The sequence below is a fragment of the Pygocentrus nattereri genome, chromosome 9, assembly GCF_015220715.1.
Source record: "Pygocentrus nattereri isolate fPygNat1 chromosome 9, fPygNat1.pri, whole genome shotgun sequence".
Taxonomy (NCBI): Eukaryota; Metazoa; Chordata; class Actinopteri; order Characiformes; family Serrasalmidae; genus Pygocentrus; species Pygocentrus nattereri.
This window is the reverse complement of record NC_051219.1, coordinates 4,127,687-4,148,348: the sequence shown is the minus strand read 5'-3', so window position 1 is coordinate 4,148,348 and position 20,662 is coordinate 4,127,687. Positions and strand designations below refer to the sequence as shown.

The window sequence follows — 20,662 nt, the reverse complement described above, 5'->3', positions numbered from 1 at the left end:
ATTATGCTCATAAACATTACAGTGAACTTATATCTAACTTATTACTCAACAAATACAAATTTACAGAACACTCATTTACACATATTAAACATATTTATAACATTATAACTTATTACTTGTTCCATTTACAAGGACTGTATTGATTGCTGGCTAAGTGTTTAGTAATCATTAAGAAACCAAAAAGGTATGTTTCCCTTCTAGCCTTTGCTTTGGACAAAACAGCCTATTTTTAAAAAATTATAAATTTGGCAAATGCATTTTAAAAAAAAAACATTTGAATTGTCCAGTCCAATAAGAGCATTTTTTAAAATAACGTAATATTAATTTGAGCATGAAGTCACATGCTTACATATATAGGTTACTCCTTGAATGGTGGAACTTGTTTGTCTTTTTAAATTAGTTTAGAACAACAGAAAATATAGTTTAAACTGTAATGCAGTACACGACATAATTCCCCCAGCTCAACTAATAACATCCTGTGGAACTCATTCGAGGTCTGATGTTTTATGTCCCGGTGCTGTAAGAGAGAAAGACAGACTGATCAGACATTAGCATTGCAACAGTGAGGGAGACAAAGAGACAAGATGCAAGCTGAAGTCCAAAGTTGGTGTCCGTAGTGGTAACAAAAAAATGAAAATAAAAAAAAATCCACAAAAGCAACAAAATAAAGATATAAAGAAAAAAAAACACAAAGTCAAAACACTTAAACCGAAAGCTAGGCATGAAGAAAATGAACAGAGGAAAAATGACAGGGCCTGTGAAACAAACACAAGATAAACAACCAAGGCTATGAACACAGAGCCAAAACAAAGACCTGAGTCTAATGAGAGGTCAAGGCTACAGTCTGCGCAGAGGTGAGACAGATAATCAGGAGGCAAGACAAAGGAAGAGCATATGGCTAGGCACACAAGGGGAGTTAAACAAAGGCAGACATAGACAAACAGAGCAAAGATGTGCATAAAGATTGCTAGTAACTCACTGTATTTTATCCAGTTTACTGAGTGGATCCTTGAGTAGATCAGAAAGTTCCTTTAGTTCTGCATCTCCAGGAAAATTAAAGCTCAGATTTAATTCTCTCAGCTGTGATGAGGGGTTTGATTTCAGAGCTTCAACCAGAGCAGCACAGCCTTCGTCTTTAATACTGCACTTACACAGCCTGTACGGAGAAGAGGAAAACTCCTTACACTTACAGCTCACTACATGTATACACACAAACACAACCATTGTATCTCTGTCTCCGTACACATAGTCTAAGAAGTAGTGTATTACTGTTGAACAATTCTGTGAAGTGTTCTCTTCTTAATAATAATAATAATAATACTTTTATTATAACTGCCAATTATGTGCAATGGTAAGGTAACATTGATGTTTGAACAAAACCTAAACAAGGAAAAATTGCCTTAAATTTGTAGTATAACATTTGCACACTCAAAGTTCAGTGTCATAGACGCTATTTTCAGAAAACTTCCATTTTCACTTAATCCCCACACATGCACCTCAAAAGTAAATGTCAAAAGCACACAGAGATATGTGGTTTAAATGATTTGCACATCTGTTTTTTTTTATAGATGTGTAAATCATTAAAACCATGTAATTAATTGAAAATAGTACAACATATCAGTAGAAGCCAAGAAATTTTATTTATTTATTATTTTTTTAATTAAATGCCCATTTTGAATTTGATGCCAGCACTGCTTTCAAAAAAGTTGGGACAGAGGCATGTTTATCACTGTTTCATCACCTCTTCTTTAAACAACCCTCTAAGTGTTTGGGAACTGAGGAGACACATCTGTAGTTTTGAAAGTCTGTATTGATATTGGATTTCAGCTGCTTAACAGTATAGGGTGTCCTTTGTTTTCAGTTTCATAATGCACCATTATTTCAATGGTGGACTGAAGGGTGGTCAGTTTAGCACCCAGACTCTTTTACTATGGAGTCATGCTATTGTAATGTGCAGAAAGTGGTTTGGCATCGTCTTGCTGAAAATAACCAAGGCATTCATTGAAAAGCACATGGTCTGTATGGCAGCATATGTTGCTCCAAAGCATGTATATATACTATATTTCCAAAAGTATTCGCTCATCTGCCTTCACACGCATGTGAGCTTCCCATTCTTAATCCATAGGGTTTGATATGTCAGCCCTTTGCTGCTATAACAGCTTCAACTCTTCTGGGAATACTTTCCACAGGGTTTAAGAGTGTGTTTATGGGAATTTTTGACCATTCTTCCAGAAGCGCACTTGTGATGTTGGACGAGAAGGTCTGACTTAGTCTTTGCTCTAATTTGTCCTCAAGGTCTTCTGTTGCATAGAGGTGCAGGCCAGTGAAGTTCTTCCACACCAAACTTGCTCATCCATGTCTTTATGGAGCTGCTTTGTGCACTGGTGAACAGTCATGCTGGAACAGGAAGGGGCCATCCCCAAACTGTTCCCACAAAGTTGGGAGCATTAAATGGTCCAAAATCTCCTGGTGCTGAAGCTTTAAGAGCTCCTTTCACTGGTACTAAGGGGCCAAGCCCAACTCCTGAAAAACAACCCCACACCATAATCCCCCCTCCACCAAACTTTACACTTGGCACAGTGCAGTCAGACGAGTACCGTCTCCTGGCAACCGACAAACCCAGACTCATCCATTGGATTTCTAGACGGAGAAGTGTGATTGGTCACTCCAGAGAACACGTCTCCACTGCTCTAGAGTCCAGTGGCGGCGCTTTACACTGCTACATTTGATGCTTTGCACTGCGATTGATGATGTAAGGCCTGGATGCAGCTGCCCGGCCATTTAAACCCATTCCATTAAGCTCTCTATGCTGTTCTTGAGCTGATCTGAAGGACACTTACAATTCCTGAGAGTGACTCATTCTTTCACAAATGTTTGTAGAAGCAGTCTGCATGCCTAGGTGCTTGCTTTTATACACCTGTGCCCATGGAAGTGATTTAACACCTGAATTCAACCATTTCGATGCCTTTGCACATGTGCAGTTCACCCATGCCATGTGCACAAGAAAACCCCTGACATAGAAAAAAAACATAGGCTAATGAGTCCAGCTGCAGGCCAGTGATGCATCTTAAACAGTCCCATACAGCAGAAGACACCTGAAAACCCAGAAGAAATGGACAGATGAACTGGAATGCACTGGATGGACTCTTATTGCTGACTTACTGAGTACAGTCTGATATGGTTAAATCCAGAACCAGTCCACATCTCCTGGGTTTCTGTGAATCTTGTCACTACATGTGACATCATCGCTGTGGGACAGATGGGAGCTATAGCTATCTGCATACTTGCTTGTTACATTCTGTTCTGTGTATGAAGTGTTACTGATCTTTGCAGTCTTAGTAACTTGAGCATTTGTTTTTACTTGTGTATATTTGGAGATAATCTCTGTATTGAAGTTTGCTTCACTACTTAGCTTCCATTTCTGTTTTTGCCTTAATGTTGCATTGTTTTTACTTCATTCCGTCATATTTAACATACACGCACCATTTGTCTTTCCATTGTTTGCTAACCTAGATCTGATCTATAACATTATGTAGGGTTATTATTGGTGCAGTCCATTAGGGAGGTATCTGTCTAAGTAAGCAGCATTTTAAGTGTTCAAGACAAAGGCTGTCCCATTCAGAAGGCAGCACAAGACATCTTCCGAGATGGCTTTTTTTTTTTAACCAAATTTGAAGGCAGCATCACCTGTATCCTTCTCAGTGAAGACAATCCCATAATGCTCACCAGCTGAGAGTTCAGTCACTTCGGTTTAAAAACAGTCATTTCTGCCCACCTATGCATTTTCAAATGCAAGTTATTTCTTGGTTTCTGCCTTTTATGTATTGTGAAATCTGTGTAACATATTTGACATATTTGTTTTGTGGACGAAACCAGTCCTGCGTGTTCGTTGATGCAAAATAAATGAGACGAGTAGATCAGACTGAAGTGAAACAAACGGTTTTATTACAGAATTCTGGAGAGGTTACAAACAGAGAACATGCATCATGTATCTCCCAAGTAAGCTCTGACCCCTTCTCATCTGACTCCCTTTTTATAGTCGCATGACCGCTCCTTCCTTACCCCAGCCTCCAATGTGTGCGTTAGGCCATCTCACCAATCCACATCATAAAAGTTTAAGGATGCGCTCGAGACGTGAGCGCGTCTGCAAGGTCAGCTTAAGGTATTCCCTGTGTTTACCAACTCCCCCCGTTTTCCAGACAATGGCTCTGCTTATCTGACCAGATGAACCACATGTGTGGTGTACTAATTCCAGGGTCTAGTACTATTAGCTTCGAGGTATTTCCTGTTATCTGACATCTTTGTGTATTCCACCATTAGTCAGCACACAGCCTTATGTGCTGACTCTTAGCTCTTAGAATTGTACAATATAACCATTAAGCTTTCAATGCTAAACATAAGCTTTCTTTAATACATCTTAAAAGAGTAATATGAACAATACTAAGGCTAATAATTCCACAATTCCCCCTTTTGACCTTTCACCCGAAAGGTCAACATTCAGACATAACATCGTAACCTCTATATGTTGAGTTCTGACCTGCGCAGTGAATGACAAATCAAATGTCCATGCTGTGGAGCTGCCTAGGGTGTAGTCTAATTGTATTCCCCCATATCTACTAATACAACGGTCTTTGTTCGTAGTTGATCGTCTATACACCTCATATTCCCCCCTTTGTGGCTATACAGGGCCTCAAAAAACAAAAGATGAACATGAGTGCGATTACACATATAACACATTACATTTGCTTAACAACTGCACATTGTCTGGAGTGTGAGAGCGAAAAAACCTGTCAGGCAGCCAACTTTCCTGAAATATCCATCAAACAATTTGGACAGGAAAAATTCTCTCACGGTTCTCCTGCCACAAGCAACCTCCTTTATGGAACTCCAGTCCAACGTTAAAAGAAAAATTCAATATGTATGAAGTTGACTTAAGCTAATACATATGGAACCCCAAAAATAAACAAATTAAAATAATGTTCGTTAGCGGGCTAGTCGACCTATCGGACCCGATAACAAACCTAAAACCCATTTCCCTAATTGGTGAAAAGAAAAGAAAAGACATCTGAGGTCCCAACGTACTCAAGCAAAGACATATGAACACATCAATGTATCAGACTGAAACTCTTCCACAGGTCGACTCCCAAGTGGTGTTGATGGTGTTGGGTGTAGACCTTCTTGTTCAGAGTCTCTCAGTCCATTTTTATCGTCTATCCGTGAAGGTGTGCACCCCTTCAACGCATCCCGATCTCCAAACACTAAACCTCCCCCCTTTCTTTCTAAAAGGGAAAGAAAACAACAGCGAGTCCTTGGCAAAAACAACAGACACATCATATGCGAATCACAACTCCATAAGATAATGCCAGATCCACTAAGAATGAATATAAAATGATTAAATATTCAAAAAGAATATTCCTCCACCAGTTCACCTTCTTCCACCTCATCCTCGTCTTCGTCATTAATGTTAATGGGAGTGCTGCTACCCAATTTAAACCTGTCTGCTGACAGATTTTAGCAATGCGATTTTTCAAACTAGCATTCATTTTTTCCAAATCCCTTGACTTTATGGGTGGTAAACTGCTCCAAGACGTTGTCTAATCCCCAATTTTGCAAAATCATTCTTACTGTCTTATCCACAAACTCTTTCCCATGATCTGAGGAGATCTGGAAGTCCCTATCTACCTATGACTTCTTTACACAAAATTTAGGTACTGATAAAGCTACTACCACTAATAAATATCTTTTCCCTTCAACTGGTTTTATGATGCCAACAAAAATCCACAACAACTCATGCATAGGACCCCTTGGAGTCGGAATGTGACCAGGAGGAACTATCATACCCTTCCGAACATTATTTCTCCAACAGATTGTGCACCTACCTATGACATAATCAATCTACTCAAGTAAGTATGGTGCCCAAAACCCATACGCCTTTGTGATTTCACTTCTAACTTCCCCTCTTGCATGATAAGCTAACCCATGTGCTTCATCAGAGCATGCAACAGCTGGAGGTATCAATGATAGCTGCGATAGTTAGAGCTGAACCTGACTCAGCTATTGTTGTGATGATAGCTGATTTAGCAGAGACTGACTCTATTTGACCAAAGCCTGCTTCTTCTCCTTCTTCTTGTCATCCCCACCTGGTTGGCTATATGATCTGTATTCACACCTTTTGCCAAACTTCCAAGGCCAACCACCTCTGCCAGTTTGCTCGTCACTGGTAGGGGCAACCTCTTCTGTATTTTGGCTCGCAAAATGGACTGTTCCATTTGATTCAAATCCGGATCATTTCCTGTAACATTTCTCCACACTTGAAGGGCTCTTGAAACATAAGCTCTCGGGTTTTCTTTCAGTCCGAGTGGCTCAATCAGAATATTATCAGGATGCGCATTTGTCGGAAATGTATCACTCAATGCTCTCTACATTCGTCCTCAAACTGCAGAAAACAGCTCTGGATCATTCTCAGCAGTCCCCACATATCAATTTAGTCCAGCTTTCTGTAGAATCTCGTCCATAGCTGGAACCCCTAGGAGATTAGCTAAAAGTCTCCTGATACCTCCTATTGCAGGCTGTGTTCCCACCATAAACTCTTCCGCACAACATCAACCGGAGTAATTACATTTGACACCTTAGTTTGCTTTTTTGTCTTTTTTAACAGTTCCCTTATTAACCCTTACTGTTAATTACAAATTTCTTTATTCATCAATAAATGAACACACACTGAAGATTTATAAACAGTGCTAGCTAGAATTAAATGCCCTTACATCTAAATACTAATTTCTAAGTTTGTGAAAGAGTTTGTGGATAAAACAGTAGCCTCTTAGTCACCCACAGATGTCTTCAATGGAGCTCAGGTTAGGTAATGCACTGGTTCTCCGCCCACAGTCATCTGGCTCTCTCCTGCTCATTCAAACAAAAGTGAGTATGACACAACTAAGAGTTAATCCCAATCCATTCTTTTAACAATGCACACATTTATACACTTATCTGTCAGCACACTGGTTATTTACTTCACCAACTATTCTGTCCTTTCTTGGGAGCTCATCTCATTTATATATATATCATCGACGTCTCTGAAAAGAGGTTCATAGATTTTACTTAACTCTTAGATGTCCACGATATAATCAAAAGTCCTCCTTTGTCTCCCAAAGAAGACTCATTGTTGTTTATAACCATATAAAGGTAAAACAAAACATAGGACTCCTCATCTATACGACTTTTCCTCCTCACATTAATAATATTCAAATTTTATAAACATTACTCACTTTAACTAGTGATTTTAAATTTAATTGTCCTCCATATAAGACGCTCATAAATCTATTTATTTATTTATTTTAATTTTTCAGCAAAGTCCCCTACAAAGGCTCCTTAAGTTTTAACTAAATAAAGCAAATATCATTCCTTGTCAATCCTCAACTCTCATAAAGTTACTCTATAGACACACAGCAGGTCAGAGAACATAAACGCTTCACCCCCAGAAAGAGAAGAGGGAGGGGTGGCGCTCAGACACACACACAGACCCATATCTGCACACACACACATTTCTTACTCAGAAAAGGAGGGGCTGACACACAGACGAAGTCCAGCTTCGTGTACACACACACACAGAACGAGCTCAGCATTTTCCTTAAAGTCGACTCATTCATACATTACTATAGCATGCTTTTGCCACCATTCACTTTTCTTTATTAACTTTATCTACCAAATTCCCTGGGCCCGGGGTGTTCCCCAAATTTTATCAAGCCAAATCCGACTATTTCTCAAAGCCAATTTTCACACAGTGGCTAATCTACAGATATCTTACCATTTAAGAAGCTATAGGCCTAATAATTGTTCTACCCATGCCAAGGCGTTACTTATTAAGTGAGTACCATTATCTGAGTGAATTCTTTTGGGAAACACGTGTTGGGGAATCCAGTGATTGATCAACATTTTACGGACTGATTTGCTATCTTTCCTCATAGTGGGGAACGCTTCCACCCAATCCAAAAATACCTGTACTTCCTGACTGTCTGAATCATATCTGTATAATCTATCTGAATGTGTTCCCCTGGGCCATTGGGCTTAGGGAATTTTCCTACCCCTGGTTTGCAAGTTTTCGCCACATTATTTACATTACATACTTCACATTCTTTTACATGTGTGGCTATCATAGCGGTTAGAAATGGATGCCACCATCCTTTCAAGTTTTCCCTCATCTGTACCTTTCCTACTTGTGCCAACCCGTGAGCTTCTCCCAGCCCTGCTTTTACCAAAGTCCATTGGGACCTTCCCAGACTAATTCACTCTTTCTACCACCTTTATCCAGCCAAATAGTCTTTTCTTCTGGGCTAGCCTGGTCCTGCACTTGCCTGAGCTTTTCTCCTGTCGGAATTGGTTCCCATGGTTCACCTTCCTTCAACACCATCTTCCAACTTCGTTCTTTTATAACCTGCTGCTTCCTTTGCTGCCTTGTCCGCTGTCTCATTACCTCTTTCCACCAATGAGTCCCCTTTCTGATGTCCCTTGCACTTTATGATGGCAACCTGTTTTGGTAGTTGTATCACTTTCTCTAGTGCTAAGTACTCTTCCTTGTGTTTTATGGGTTTGCCCACACTGGTGAGATAACCTGTCTCCTTTCATGGTGTAGTCTGGTCTAGCAAGGTCAGCCGCATGCACTAGTTCCTGCTTTAGTTCAATGAACGCCTGCTCTAGCTCAGGTGTCCGTGTCAAAATGCCTGGCGTTAGGTTATCGTAGGAGGGTGGGGATACTCGGGGATACTTACCATTCTATCCAGGTTGCTATTATATGTGCACTTCAACCTTCTGACCTTAGCTATTTCCTGTTCTGCATCTGATAACCTCTTCCTGGCTTTTCCCTTCTTAAACATTCCTGCCTTTTCATGTTCTGCCTTAGCCTCGTCTAATTCCTTTATTGCTCTAGCTGTAAAATCATTTAACGCCTGTCCCAAGGAAATCTGGTCATGGGGAGACAGTTCTTTATCCAACATCCATTTTCTCAACAGTTTCTCCGTTTCTGCTCTCACTTTTTTCCACTTTTTTGGGTCTATCTCTAAGTCATCAACCGCTTTAGCCAAAATGATTATCTGTCTCTCCAATGTTTTCCATTGCCAATTCCCCACTCCAACTGTATTATCCAATTCTTTTCTAAATCTCTTTTACTGTATTCAGCCATGTTGATCAAAAACTGGTACTCACCAAGACGTCTTCGAAGTTTTACTTGCTCGACTCACAATGCTCAGTTGTCACCGTTAGGTTTGCTGCATGTGAGGAACTTCAAACTTATCACGAATGGACGCTTTAGAGGACCACCCTCAGGGACTCCAACCCGGTACTTTAGAGGACCACCCTCAGGGACTCCAACCCGGTACTTTAGAGGACTCAAACCTCAAGGACTCCAACCTGATACTTTTAGAGGACTTGAACCTCAGGGTCTCCAACCTGGTACTTTAGAGGACTTGAACCTCAGGGACTCCAACCCTGTTTTAGGGAGAGCCAATCCCAGGGACTTTCAACCCAGTCCTTATCCCATTCACTCGTCAGATGACGGGAGGGGTTCACCAATTCCCGGCAAAAAACCACAGACCCAATACCTTATTGATCACTCAGTATATTTTTACCTTATGTTTGTTCCAATTCAGTCCTTTAAATTTAATCACCTGATCCAACCTCTTTTACCCATCCATAATTTAGCAGTTGTCAATATGCAGAATTTATTTAAATCGGTTTCTGCCAACCTGAGTAAATGGCGCGCCTGTGATGAGTAATGGAGGAGAAAGATCAAGCCTGTTTTTCCAATGGTCTCCTTTGCATCACGTCGGGGTCACCAAATTGTGGACGAAACCAGTCCTGCGTGTTCGTTGATGCAAAATAAATGAGACGAGTAGATCAGACTGAAGTGAAACAAACGGTTTTATTACAGAATTCTGGAGAGGTTACAAACAGAGAACATGCATCATGTATCTCCCAAGTAAGCTCTGACCCCTTCTCATCTGACTCCCTTTTTATAGTCGCATGACCGCTCCTTCCTTACCCCAGCCTCCAATGTGTGCGTTAGGCCATCTCACCAATCCACATCATAAAAGTTTAAGGATGCGCTCGAGACGTGAGCGCGTCTGCAAGGTCAGCTTAAGGTATTCCCTGTGTTTACCAACTCCCCCCGTTTTCCAGACAATGGCTCTGCTTATCTGACCAGATGAACCACATGTGTGGTGTACTAATCCCAGGGTCTAGTACTATTAGCTTCGAGGTATTTCCTGTTATCTGACATCTTTGTGTATTCCACCATTAGTCAGCACACAGCCTTATGTGCTGACTCTTAGCTCTTAGAATTGTACAATATAACCATTAAGCTTTCAATGCTAAACATAAGCTTTCTTTAATACATCTTAAAAGAGTAATATGAACAATACTAAGGCTAATAATTCCACAGTTTGTATATTGCTTGAAGTCATATGCAGTTAGATTTAGGTACTTTTCCTTATCTAACACGAGCTGCAAGCTGTGTAACTTATTTCGTGAAGCTAACATTATTTAGCTTAGCTAAAGGCTAGCTGTGTAAACAAGCTGGTTCTTCAGTACAACAGAGAGTCCAGCTTTAAAATACTGGCTGTTCACTGTTTAGAAGCACTTTATGTCTGTAAATAATGAATCACTTTGATTCTTGTCCACAGTGGCTAACAAGACAAACATTACAGGAGCAGAAAAGCTGCTAGGGGCACATAAATCGGATGGAAATGTGAGGAGAAAGAAAAGAAAGAAAAATATTAGCCAGCTTAGCTGATTGTTTGTGATTCTTTTCTTCCTGGGTGCATTTTATACAAAATCCTAAGAGGTTTTATGGATTAAATAGTAGAAATATTGGAGGTTTTTCAAGTTGAGCGGTACAGTGAGTGAAGTGCAATGATTCAAGAATGAGCAGTCAGCTTTACCTGTGATATTGGGGCTACAAGTCAAGTGCATAATGGCAGATACGACTCCTTAAGTGTGTGTGTGTGTGTGTGTGTGTGTGTGTGTGTGTGTGTGTGTCATTAGGGAATGTTATTGGTAGCCATTTTGGGTCACATTTGACATATCAGAAGTTACACAAGCTCCTTAGTCATGTCAGGAAGTGTTGCAACAATGCATGGTACAGAGGCTCAACCACAAGTCCAGTCTTGTAGTCTAAGGGTTGGAGGTAGATCTTGTGTTATTGGTGGCAGAAGACTGCTGATGCAACTTGTTTTTAGAAACATTTTGAGGCCAACCAGATGGAAGTTCCTTCCTGTAAGTCTCCTTGTGTTGCTTTTAAAGGTTAGAAATACAAGTTCAAGTTCAAGTTCAAGTTCAAAGTGTTTATTGTCATATGTACAGAGGAAACAGGTTTCCTTATATACAATGAAAAGCTTACTTTGCTCCTCGCTAAGAATGCCAGATATAACATTAAGCATATAAAGAGTATATATACAACCATATATATTAATCAAGAAATAGTGCAATGTATAAGTTACAGTGGTATGGATAAATAGTGCTGTGCCTTGCCGGGAACATGATTATCTGCAGCAGAAATGAGTAGTAAAGTGCGATAGTGCAATTGTAAACATGTGCTACAGTTAAAGTGACAGTAGTTGCAGGTTATTCCTGAGGAAAGAGTTCTTTACCAGTGGGGTACACATCACACGTCTGTACCTAAGTCTGGCAGACCGAAGTGTGAATAGTTATTTCTGGTTCAGAACTCTGATTGCGGTGGGGAAGAAGGAGTTCTTTAGCCTGGAGGTCTTGCACATCATACTCCTATACCTCCGTCCTGAGGGCAGAGGTTTGAACAGACCGTGCTGGGGGTGGGTGGGGTCTTTGATGATGGAGGTAGCTTTCCTTTGGACTCTGTGGTTGTAAATGTTCTGCAGAGAGTACAGTGGAGAATTGGTGATCTTCTCTGCAGTCTTCACCACTCTCTGTAGGCATTTACGATCCATCACGGTCAAGCTGCTGTACCACACGGTGATGCAGCTGGTCAGGAGGCTCTCAATGACGCAGTTGTAGAAGTTGCTGAGGATCACCGGAGACATCCCAAACCTCCTTAGCCTCCTCAGGAAGTACAGCCGCTGTTGAGCCTTTCTGACTAGCTGCTTGGTGTTCAGTGACCATGTGAGGTCTTCACTGATGTGGACACCCAGGTATTTAAAGCTGCTCACCCTCTCCACCTCGAGCTCCCGGATGAAAAGTGGCCGATGAGGTCTCCTCTCCTTCCTCATGTCCACTATCAGCTCCTTTGTCTTGTCCGTGTTGAGGATGTGGTTGTTATCATCACACCATGACACCAGTCTGGTCACCTCCCTCCTGTAGGCTGCTTCATCTCCACCAGTGATATGTCCTATCACTGCTGTGTCGTCAGCAAACTTCAGGATGATGTTGTCCTTGTGGGAGGCGACACAGTCATGGGTGAACAGGGTGTAGAGAATAGGGCTGAGGACGCAGCCCTGTGGAGTGCCGATGTAGGTGGTGATGCTGGCTGAAGTCCTGTTGCTGATCCTGACAGACTGGGGCCTGCCAGTCAGGAAGTCCAAAAGCCAGTCACAGAGGGTGGGGTGCAGGCCGAGTGTGGAGAGTTTGTGGGTGAGTTTGTGTGGGATGACCGTATTGAAGGCTGAGCTGTAGTCAACAAAGAGCATCCTGATGTAGGAGTTTTTGTTTTCCAGGTGGGAGAGGGAGTAGTGAAGGGCAGCAGCGACTGCATCCGAGGTGGATCTGTTGTGACGGTAGGCGTACTGCAGGGGGTCCAGTGTGTCTGGTATACTGTCTTGTATGTGGGCCAGCACCACTCTCTCAAAGCACTTCATAATGATTGGAGTGAGTGCTACTGGTCTGTAGTCATTCAGGCTGGTGGGGGGGCTCTTCTTAGGAATGGGGACAATGACTGTTCTTTTATAGCAGGTAGGAACAATGCTCTGGCTGAGAGAGAGATTGAAAATGGAGGTCAGTACATTAGCCAGCTCGTTCGCACATACAGACATTGAAATGCACTCTTAATGGCCCTTTGAGTGTAGAGATTATTGTAAGTTTACTAATCACTCAACAGAGGATAGTGGGATTTTTGTGCTACCATTTTCATTACAGGTTGCTACAGGTCAAGTGCAGTAAAAGATTGATGTATTACCAGTACTCTCAGAGCAAAGTGTCAGATTTGTCAGAAAAGCAACAGTGTCAGCTGAAGGCTTTATGGCATAAGTATATCTCTGTTTTCAGCCCATGGAGGTTACCTGGCCTGTACTAATATAATTACTCATGACATCCCAGCAATGGATGAGTCTGAAATGGTATGTGGAGAAAACTGGAGTACTATACCAATGGAGCTACTGGCCTGATGGAAGGTTTAGAGGGACCTGAGGTTTTCCGAATAGCTTTGAGGGAAAAGGTATTATACCAGTTGCATGTTGAATCATCAGGGCTTTAAGCATATGCACTTTATCAAGTTAATATGTTTCTGCCCAGGTATGTCAGCAGACATAAACACTGCACTGTAGCCAAAGATGTGCAGTAGAGAAGAAATATCTGGACACTACAGATATCATCTAGATAACAAAGAGGGAATCCATCATTTCAGCCATGCCCTCCCCCTCTGAGGCTTCTACTACACTGCTCGTACTGGTGCTTCAAGGCAGTGGAAGCTGTTTGTCTGCGTTTGACAGATCCTTGACGGTGATGGATTAACTGACTTGTAATATTGTAATGCTCCCCTACTGGCTTGTTTCGATGTCAGCCCTGAACCAGTGGTCCAGTCCAGAGTTATTAATGCAATATGCTTTGCTTAACCACCACTATCACTTTAAAAATGACATTGTCACTGCAACCCATCATCCATCAGGCCCCACTCCTAAAACCTCCTCAGACATCACACTAAGCTTGATGTTATTGTGGAGCAGAGACATGGAGAGTGAGAGGCACGTTTAGTATAGAGTAACCATCTTTAAAGCTTCCCACTCTCATACTAACATTAACCGCTAGAAACCTTTACTTTGTAAGTGTCCTTTATGTGTCTAATTATTACTACAGTAATGTTACTTTGTTCACAATCTGCTAGCAATCTATCTATGCAGTGGCATTGTCAAGCTAACACTGACTTATCCCTTGTCAGTTTAAATACTAACAATGGCAACAATAGTTTAAACACTAACATTTGAAGTTTGTAAGACATGGCTTACTTTGTATATTGCAAGTGTTTCAGTGAATTCTTCATTACTCATTAGTTTGTGGTGTTGAATTTGTGGTTTTGGCGTGTGTGTGTGTATGTGTGAGAAATTACCTTACCTTAGTGTCTCCAGTTTACAGTGTGGTTTCTCTAGCCCAGGAGAGAGCAGCTTCACTCCTGAATCCTGCACTTTATTGTAACTCAGATTTAGTTCTTTCAGATGTGACGACTCTGAACTGAGAACTGATGCCAGAACTGCACAGCTTTCCTCTGTTAAACTGCAGTCACACAGCCTAGAGAGAAATGATAATGCATCAGATCATCACTACACATGTTGTACAGTACATATAAGGCAGGTTAATAATAATAATACAACATGCCACATTTATTTGGCAAAAATGGTTTCTTTAAAACATAAAAGGTGGATATGAACAAATTGCATAAGGTAGAATACAAAGGAAAACAGAGTGAAATGTAGCTGCAATAAAAAAAAAAGAAAATTACAATTTAACTCCAGACACACACACTTATTTTTACCTATTATAATTTGGGCTCTAATAGTTACAAGACCAATCTCATTACTTTGCCTCTGTGAACTCTGAAACATGCATACAACTAGACTAGTAGTCTGTAACCTAATATTAAGTATCATTATATTATCATCTTATTACTTTCTGCTGCTTTAGAATTACTCATTGTTTACATAATGAAAAATAGATTTAAGTTGAAACAAACTGCAACAGGTCCTCTTTAAGCAAGGAAAAATTGGAAAAAAATGCACTTTTAGTTTTTTTTTTTCTAAAACTAGAAACTTAGTTTTCAGGCATAGCTTGGACCTCTGTAACCCAAATTGAGTTGCTTTTGCAAATGCACACCATACATGATGAAGCAGGAGCCAAACTAATCCTTTTGACATTCTTACAAGTTGCTGAAACATAAATACCCAGTCAGTTTGGTTCTTGTGGTATGTCAACCGCATACAAAAGATTGAAGTGAGTTCATGTTGTCTGTGAAAGTTTGCAAAAGAGAAGGCGAATAGAATATGATCAGATTTTCATCATCTGGGATTGTATTTGCTGTGAAGGACAGGTAACAATATGCTCCTGCTAGGAATTGTTCAGTTTTGAATGTACCTACAACCTGATTATTCTTCATTTCTGCTTAAATGGAGCTAGGGTGGGACACTTCTCAAACAACAAAACAGGACTGTTGCAGCCCCCTAATCTGATAAATAAATAAAAATAATACTGCGATGCAAAGATTAATGCACTTGGTCACGGTGTCATCAAAGGTATCTCCAAGCTAAAACTTTACAGGGTCAAAACATGAGCCCTTTTCCCACAAAAAGCCCAGGATGTTACTACACCGGTTATGTTAGGCCTTTATACCATTCACAAACACAGCCCTTAAGCAACATTTTACTGGGACTCACATTTATACAAGCCAGATGAGTTCAGTTAATAGGTGAGTGTTCTCAGCATGAACACCTCTTTGATGTCTGAATTATGTGCAAAAACATGTTTTTTTTCTCTTATAAAAATCATGACATAAAAGAGGGAAAAAGCATGACATTTGATGCTTCGCCTCATAAACTTTACTATACTATACTTTAGGCAAAAGTATCATCATTCCAAACAAGATGCTTGTCAAACATTTTAAAAAGTTGGGATAGAAGCAGATTTACCAGTGTTACATCCAGTTTCACGGTGCTGCATAAACTTTGGAGTACTGAAGACAACAATTTATCCAGTTTTTCCCCTATTCTGTTATTCAAGTCTGGTACTTTGATTGTCATATTTTGCACAATATATGCAGCACACATTTTCAATAGGAGAGGCCATTCTGCCCAACCTCACAGAAACACCAACTGGAATGAGTGAGAGGCTGATGATCCACCATATTTCACTGGCAAGAGCATGCTATGCTAAGGTGGAAAGAAACAATACTACATGGGGTGCAGTATTCATTAGGCATGGTGTTGAGCAGGCCGTTTTGTGCAAAGCATGACCACAGCATTAGGAACGCACTGTTTCAGCAGAAGATCAAATACAAAAACATCTTAGATGCACTCATGGTCCAAACACTGGTATCTGGTTGATTATGTTAAAAAAGACAGCTCTTTACATCACTGATGACAGCACAGGTCTCACCTGGGCCTTGAGGGGTGTAGAATGCTGACTGGATCAGTAATTGATCAAGACCAAGCTTCAGATGACTAAGTGTGCCCTCACAGTGTGTCTGAAAATCTGAAGTGTGCTAAGTTAAGGTCAGCCCCAGCAAGTAACATGTTCAGTTGTTCTGTACATATGGATAAAACACCAGAGTTTGAGGCCATTCTGTGCTCTGATAACACAATGCATCAGAAATTGACCTCCATGCACCTCGATGAAATGATGACAACAACTCATATGGTTTCCTTCTTATATATGTAAGTTATTATGGTTTATTATAGAGTAAATTATTAAGACCAACTAGACATTTTACTTGCTCTGTGTGTATGTGTGTGTGTGTGTGAGAGAGCAGCCAGTGATTGCCAATAACTTACTGTAGTTTCTCCAGTTTACAATGTGGATCTTTCATTCGATCAGAGAGCTCCTTCACTGCTGAATCTCCTGGTTTATTCCCACTCAGATTTAGTTCTCTCAGGTGTGAGTAGTTTGATTTCAGAGCTATAACCAGAGCAATGCAGCCTTCCTCTGTAATACTGCAGTTATACAGCCTGCAGAAAGAGGAATACGTCACAATTACATATCAATATACGCATGATATATGAGAATAATTTGACAAAATTAACATAGTGTATCATATACTATAAAGAGATACAGATTGATGGGAGGATATCTATAATACAAAGATATTTTTCATCCATTTCTTTTTCTATTGTTACATCAGGGATCAGCTTTGAGCCCCTTCTTGTTTGCAATGGTGATGGACAGGTTGACAGATGAGGTCAGGCACTAGGCTCCATGAACCATGATGTTTGCAGATGACATTGTAATCTGTGGTGAGAGTAGAGAGCAGGTGGAAGAGAATCTGGAGAGGTGGAGGTTTGCACTGGAGAGGAGAGGAATGAAGGTCAGTAGAGACAAGACAGAATACATGTGTGTGAATGAGAGGGAGGCAGGTGGAAAGGTGAAGATGCAAGGAGTAGAGGTCGTAAAGGTGGATGACTTCAAATATCTTGGGTCAACCATCCAGAGCAATGGACAGTGTAGAAAAGAGGTGAGGAAGAGGGTGCAGGCAGGATGGAGTGGGTGCAGACGGGTGTCAGGGCTGATGTGTGACAGAAGGATAGCAGCAAGAGTGAAAGAAGGTTTACAAGACAGTAGTGCGTCCTGCTATGATGTATGGTTTGGAGACTGTGGCGGAGATGAAGATGCTGAGATTTTCATTGGGAGTGACAAGGATGGACAAGATTAGAAATGAGCAGATCAGAGGGACAGTGAAGGTGGAGCAGTTTGGAGATAAAGAGAGGCCAAGTTGAGATGGTTTGGACATGTGTTGAGGAGGAATAGTGGATATATTGGTCAAAGAATGTTGGAGATGGAGCTGCTAGGTAGAAGGAGAAGAGGTAGACCTCAGAGAAGGTTTATGGATGTAGTGAAGGTGGACATGGAGATGGTTGGTGTGAAAGTAGAGGAGGCAGGGGACAGGGCAAGATGGAGGCAGATGATCCGCTGTGGCGACCCCTAAAGGGAGCAGCTGAAAGAAGAAGAAGAAAGAATTATTCTCTTTACCTGAGGGCACACACTACCCTGAGCCTTTGCATGGGGCCATCTGCATAGCCAAACCTCCAGAGACTCAGCAGAACACTATACAAGTCCAGTGGCCTTCAACTACCAACTAGCCCAACTGAGTCCTTGGGCATACACTCAGTCCAAGCAAGAACAAATGACACAGGGCACAGTTAACATCCCCAGTCCTCTTCCGGCGTCATGCCAACACTGACATGGCTACTCTGATGTATTGTAGAACCCCAAATCATCAAGTTCTGCACTGCTGGGGGTGGAGACCAAAACAACAGTGCTCCTCCTGACCCTTCAGCTCACACTACATCCCACCATGCCAACTACACTGTCCCAAATGCCTCTTGTAATTACACAAGTGGATCTTATGCAAAGGAACTTTCCTGTAGTGTCATGTTAAATTTACACTTATAGTTATTATACAGGTATTGTGTAATAAGGGAGTGGTAATATAGACATTGCATTGGGGGAAATGCAACACATTTAATTAATATTATAGTTACATTTTGAAATAAGGGGTCATCTGCTGCCCTGTCACATAAATTAAAACAGAATGATTTAAAAGCTGAAACTGGTTATCAGGCCATAGCACTGGCAACAAAAATGCTAGCTAAATGTCAGAAAAGCTGACAGTTACAGTGTAAGTAATATCTAATTGTAATTTATAACATAGCTCATTTCACTCCTGGGGAAAAAAAACTTTCTGAAAAATAAAACACAGTCCAGTCTGATCACAAATGTAGTGACATTTATGTTATTTCTCTGTTACAACTGTTAAGATACACTTGTGTAATTTTATGAGGTGAAACTGAAGTTGATACACATGTGTAGTTAAATAGACTCCACTTCTGTAATCCATCTGTAACACTGATCAAATCATCAGTATTTCCAGTGTTTTGTTGTATATGTTATTAATTTGTAACTCAATATAAAATGGGACCAAAGTTGCTCTGAATATACCCAACAAATGCCTGTTCTGAGTTAATTGAACAAATACCTGCTCTGAATAAATCCAACCAATACCTTCCTTATGGCATCAATAAGTCCTCCTTTAGATGAATGAGTTTTAGAATGAATTCTGATTTATCAGGACAAATTACAGCATTAATATTATTTTCACATAAAAAATGTTAAATGAAAATGAGAGGTGTGAGATAAAACCACATGTTTGGATGTCAATAAGTTATTGTTTATTTAAGTTTAGCTTTCATACATAGTCCTTCCTTTTTTCCGAGCTTCAACAGTAATTGCATCATTGGCTTCTTAGGTTTTCTATGGCTGAAAAATAAAACAAGTCCCTCAAAGAGATGGCAAAAGCATTTCATTTAAGTGGACCTTTGTAGATGATTTATAAACAGAATATCAGCAACACATCAACAACATATCAGTGGAATAGCAGTAGTGAAGTATCTGAATACACTGAAGTAAATATCTTGAAAATGTATTGTTGATGCAATACTCATATTAAGTAGGTGTATTGTTATGTTACATGAAATACACTAAATTTGTTACTTCCATTACACAAAACCTAACCTTAACCAAAACCTAATCTAGCTAAGCCCCAGAGTTGAAATTGGACACTCCAAATGAAGTTAAAAACAACTGAATTGAGCAGACTGCAAACAAATTTTGTGTATAGTTTTCAGTTAGTTAATAGTGTCTAGATCTATTGCATGTATTCACTTCTACGTCGTTATACGGTTGTTCACATGTTACTGAAAGTCCGTTGGGTGTTTATTTCATCTGCAAGGGATCAATCAAAATAAAATATCATCCCATTTTTCCTTACTGAAGATAAAACAAAAGGTAAAACACACCAAGAACAAAAAAGTAAAGACCTGGAATTGCATCATGAGATATGAAACCTAGTGTCTTTTGATGTCTATAGTTTCCAGACTTCAGGCAGTCATTACCTGCAAAAGATTTGCAATCAAGTATAAAAAAGAGAATTTAATCATGTTAAATGAGGGGGTGGGGAATGAAAATGGCGCTAAATGCTATTTCTATTTGAGTAACAAATAACCTGTTGATCTTATATGCATTATTTGATTTTAGCTCCAATATTCTGTGGTTCTCCGTGAATATTGAATTCAGTATTCATGTATGAACAGCTGCTAACCACATATTAAGCAATTATCTGTTAAAAGGTTAATCTCACCCCAGTGTCTCCAGTCTACAGTGTGGATTTTCCAGTCCAGAAGAAAGCAGCTCTGCTCCTGAATTCTGTAGATTATTCTCATTTAGGATGAGTTCTATTAGACATGAGGACTCTGAGCTCATAAATGAGGCCAGAACTACACAGGCTCTGTCTGTGAGATTGCAACAACATAGCCTGGGAAAGAAAGAATATATTAGAAAAAATATCACACACACACACACACACACACAGTACAAAATAATTTCTCTTTCTCTCTCACCACAGTGTGAAGACAAGGGTTAAAGTCATGTAGTGGGATGATCTTCAAGTAATTAACTAAACCTCTTTGGCAAAGTTTGAATTAAAAATATTAAATTAAAAATGAAAATCATTGATGGGATGAGTGAGTAAGGTGGACAACCATATAGCTTCAGATAGTATTGAATAAGAATCCAGGATCATTATTTTTTATGAAAATAATTCAAATGAGAGAGAAAAGATCAGGGTTGGAAAAAATTAGGAATAAGTCTAAAGGATCCGTGGAAGAATGGAGCAATTAATGGCCAAACTGTTCATGTAGCATTTGAGGACTCTAATGCTTTTAACATTAGT

At 40.2% G+C, this 20,662-nt stretch overlaps 1 pseudogene; it reads right to left on the bottom strand.

The window, feature by feature from the left end:
* Nucleotides 1-907: 907 nt before the first annotated feature.
* Nucleotides 908-20,662, bottom strand: part of LOC108413433 — a 36,053-nt pseudogene continuing 16,298 nt past the window's right edge.